The sequence below is a fragment of the Mauremys reevesii genome, linkage group 20 (genome assembly GCF_016161935.1).
Source record: "Mauremys reevesii isolate NIE-2019 linkage group 20, ASM1616193v1, whole genome shotgun sequence".
Lineage (NCBI taxonomy): Eukaryota > Metazoa > Chordata > Testudines > Geoemydidae > Mauremys > Mauremys reevesii.
The window spans coordinates 2249605-2254503 of NC_052642.1; positions in this window are offsets into that span (position 1 = coordinate 2249605).

Sequence of the window (4899 nt, forward strand, 5' to 3'; positions counted from 1 at the left end):
TTTATTGCCTTAATAGAGAGGTGCTGTGGCAACTCCCTAGCCATTCAGCCAAGTTGGTTGCCTTCATCAGTTTATCCCAGACCTGCATGTCTGGGAGAGTCAGTTTGCAATGAGGCCTGTCAGATCCAGGTACATGCTTGGGTATCGCGATGCTGCGTGCACGGTAGCCATGGGCGGGGGGTTCGATGGGTGGGCAGATAGGCACGTGCCTCGCCTTCTCCATCTCTCTGCAGCCGTGGACCTCGCTCGTCGCTGACCTGCAGGAGCCCACAGCCAGGTCCGAGTGCCCCATCCCTGCAGTCTGTCACACGTGAGGGCTGGGGTCCTGAGCAGGAGTGGGGGACTCAGTGCTTCTGTCACAGAGAGATCTCCACCCGGCTGCTGCTAAGATGATCCTGCAGCCTTCGTCCACACCCACCAGCTCCCCATGGGGCTGTGTCTCCCTGAGCTGGGGAATGCTCGCCAGAAGGTGCTAGTAGATTCGGCGAGCCGTGGAGGGGTCTGGATGGATGAGCTTTTTGCCACATCTTTCAACGCACCTAGAAGGGCCATAAGCTGCTCCCACGTAAAGGCAAGGTGAGTCCTTGGAAGTTCCTGCAGAGCCACATGGGCGCAGTGAAGCAGACTCCCCCTCACCACACTCAGCACTTTGCTCTCCTGCACGGCTGCTGGGGGGAGCCCTTGGGGAGAGGAGGAAGCCACCACACCAGTTTAACACACAGTGTGAATTTAAACCACTTTCGTTAAACCAGTGCCACCCCCGTGCGGACGCCCTTAGTTTGGTTTAAGAGCAAGTTAGGTGCGTTTAGCCCGAGTCTATTGAAGCGAACCCCAAACATGCCACTCTTCAACCGAAAGGCGAGTGTCCGCTCGGGTTGGCACCGATTTACTTAAGCTGGGTCAAAAACCAATTTAAGGGCAAATTGGTGCAGTGCTGTGGTACAGACACATCCTCAGCAAGGTTCTCGGTGGCAGACACCACGGTCCCGGCGGCCATGCAGGAACGGAGCTGGACGCGATGAATGTGCAAATCACACCTGTGTCTGAACGCTGCAGCCGGCTGGGATTCCGCGGGCTGGCGCAGGTCAGACGGGGAGCGCTCTGCTCTGCTGGTTGCGGGGGGTGTCTCACACAGAGGCAGCGAGGAGAGAGAAGTTGCTCTGATAACAGGCCAATGCTGTTGTTAAAGCCCAGGCAGTGGGTGGGGGCTTTGGGGGAGCAGTAAATAAAACTCCTTTTCCCTCAGTGTTTGAAACTGACCTGATTTCACGCTGCCACACCAGAACCAGATCCCGCTGGGGGTAGGGGCAGAAGTGCCGAGGGCAGCCGGGGGCCGTGCTCAGGGGAGTCGGGCCTGGCCGTGCAGGCGCCTTGCTCGAGCTACGTGGTTACTGAAACGGGTCCCGCTGGCAGATTAACATGGGGAGCCTCCCCCTGGGGAGTGACACGCGTGTCACTGACATGCTCAGCAGGCTGCAGTCAGGGCAAGCAGGAAAACCACCCCAAGGAGGGTGTCAGATAAAGCAGCCCCCTGCCTGCACCAGCCCAGGGCCGCATCCCAGCTGGTGGTTCGTAGCCTTTGCTAGGAAGTGCAGCCCCATGCTCCAGGACTGCGAGTTCCCCTCAGAACACAGATCAGCGCAGCAAGGCCAGACCCTCTTCCGGCCCACTCCGCCCGCCCCCTCCAGCGATGCTAGTTACTGCCTCGGGCCCCGTGGGCCGTAGCCGGGCTGACGCTGGCCGAGGGGCTGCGATCTCTGCCTCTCACTGAGCACTGGGGAAAGCCAGCCTGCTGAGCGAGCCAGGGCGAGGGCCCATCTTTGAGGAGACCAGACATGAGAGCCTCAGACAAGGCTGCTCACTGGGACTCCAGCAGCTAGCACCTCTCTGCGTGCAAGGGGCCGCTCGCGGGAGTGGGTTTGCACGGGGGGCTTTGAAGTGAACAGCCCCTGGCCTCTCCAGTCCCCCAGAGCCCCATGATCCATGCCTGACTAGAGGGACGGGCTCCAGTAGCAGTGGGGCTCATGCCCAACACCCAGAGTGCTGGGATCCATGCTCAGCCTCCATCAGCATGAGGGATCGGGTCCCCCACACCCCTGCAGGACCAGGGCCTGTGCCCCGAGCCCCCCAGAGGGACCCTAGCGGGGCACGGAGCCATGCAATGCTGCTGCTTTTGCTGGCTCCGCATGGGGACAGCGGTTATGTTGGGTGCTGCTCAGGGTCGTCTGTGTGGGCTGTGGGGGTTCGAGGCTGATGCTTGGCGGAGGCCTGATTCTCGTGGGTGGTCAAGCCCCCATGGAAGCTGCTTTGGCAGCTGCAGCAGTCAAAGAGTTAAGCGTCTCTGCTGCTCGCCTGACACCGCAGCCCCGGCCCCGCAGATCTGAGCGTGGAGGCTGCTTTGCGCACTCGCTTCAATGTGACGTGATTGATGTTGTGAGAGCCTTTAATCCGCCCCCCACCCCCTTGGGGGCTCCCTGTCTTCAGGAGAAGTTGAGAGAGCGACGTGCTAAAACATCTGCCTCCCCCTCCGCCGGGAGCTGGCGCGTTCCGGCCCAAGCGGGGAGCCGCGCTCCCGGGAGCTCTTCACTTGCAACATGAATCCGGCCCAGCGCCACTGCTGTGCTCGGGGCTCTGCTTTGAAGGTGCGGGAGAGAGGAGGCAGCTACTCAGCAAGGTTTAGAGCCCAGCTCGGGGTGTGCGTGTGTGTGTGTGTGTGTGCACGCACCCAGTGCTGCACGGGTTGGTGTGCATCTGTATGTGGGTGTGTAGCTGTGCGGTTTTGTGTCAACTGCATGGGTGTATCTTGGCAGGTGTGGTGTGTGTCTGGCTTGGGGGGAGAGTAAGATTGTGTGTGTTTGTGGGTCTGTCAGGGTATATGCTGGTAGGGGTGTGCGTGTGCACATATCCCGGAGCATGTGTGTGTCTGTCTCAGGGTGAGTGCAGCTCCGGGTGCACAGGTGTGGGTGGGGAGGTGTGTGCTTGCCTAGCAGGGTGCACTAGCTTGAATATGTATCTTGGTGGGAGGGGAAGACTCAGCGTGCGCGTGTTTCTATTCACAGTTGAACCTTCCTAGCAATTTCTGCCCCGCGGTGCGAAGCTGTTGAGAAATACCATCCCCGGCTCCGGCTCCCTGGGCGGTGAGAGCGCGTCTCGGCGAGAGGGACACGCCGTTTCATGTTGCTGTACGCTGGCCTGGTGTGTGTGTGTGCGGCTGTGTGCCCTGCCTGTGGCACCGTCTGCGTCCGTTCTCAGGCCAGCCCAGTGCAGAGGCTGGGGCACCTCCAGGGAACCAGCGAGGGCCCAACTGCCCTGGATTTTTGACCCCCCAGAGAGCTCCTGCCATGCTGGCCATGGCCTGAGCCTTTCACCTGACCTGACCTGACTGCACTGGGTGGCAGAGAGGGCCTTATGCAAATCACCAAATGAGCTAATTTGCATCCATTGCAGCTGGCCTTAGTGGAAGGTGCTGGCTACTCCAGCTGGGCTCCTTCTTCCCACATGAGTGGCCAGCCCTGGGAGCGCTGAGAGCCTGTGTTTGTGGGCCCTGGATCATAGACTAGAATCACAGAATCTCAGGGTTGGAAGGGACCTCAGGAGGTATCTAGTCCAACCCCCTGCTCAAAGCAGGACCAAACCCAACTAAATCATCCCAGCCAGGGCTTTGTCAAGCCTGACCTTAAAAACCTCTAAGGAAGGAGATTCCACCACCTCCCTAGGTAACCCATTCCAGTGCTTCACCACCCTCCTAGTGAAATAGTGTTTCCTAATATCCAACCTAGACCTCCCTCACTGCAACTTAAGACCATTGCTCCTTGTTCTGTCATCTGCCACCGATGAGAACCCCCCATGCAGTATGGAATCCCCCCCATTGGACCCTCCCCTCAGGTGGAGGGGGGCCTGTCACTCAGCAGCGGGCAGGGATTTCCCTAGATGACCCCCCGGGGCGGGGGCTGGTTGTACACCTCCCCTGAATTTCCCCAACACTCCCTCCCAGTTACATGCAGTGTTGCCAATTTAGTCGTCCTTTGGAAATTTGAACTGAAATTGAAACATTAACACACACTTTAAAAGCAGACAGTGGGTGAGAAAATACTTGTGCCTGAGAAAACAATAATGGGTCTGAAAAGTCTGAACAAAGACTAGCTTCCTCATACAGCTGGTATTTGTGACAATGCCGGGACGTTTGTTTCAGCTGTAACGGCCTACGTAATAACTTCAGATTCTGATTTGTAAGCAAGGGCTGAAGGAGCGCTCCCCAAAAGGCTTCAGGACCTGACTGTATTTACATGAACTCACCTACTCTGCCCAGGTATCCAGCAGCCAGAGCCGTGCTGCTCAAGTGATCAATTTTGGCTGGTGTTGGGTTACAGATCAAACCACTGAGCTATCCTTCCCCCCCCAATAGTGATCTCTGGATTTTACTTAACGGCCACTTGGTTTTTACAGCTGCCTGTCTTACAAAACACCCGCAGAAGAGCAGAGCGAGGCACTCCCAGCTACGTGATCAGGACAGAATAGAGAAATTTGAACAGTGGAATATCATACGATGAACGAATGATGATTTAACTTCAACTTCTTCTTCTTGATCCTCACTCCTGGTTCGACCCGATCCACGTGCTACGTTTCCTGGGATGAAAGAAGTGGGAATTCAGCTCTTGCTACTCCCAGCCACAACAGCTACAGTCGAATGCTTTTTCCTCATTGAATAGGATTTTGTGTTCTGAAAGGAGTTGCCTCCTGCCTGACCGTGAGCGTGTCCTGAAGGACTGGCAGTGCCGGACACACAAGAAGACACCAGAGTTGTGCAAAATTACAAGAAACAGCGCCCCATTCTGGCCCCGCACCCATCGCCGAGTGTCCCCACTGGCTCCCCCCTCCCCGCTCCAAGTCAAGGCTCTG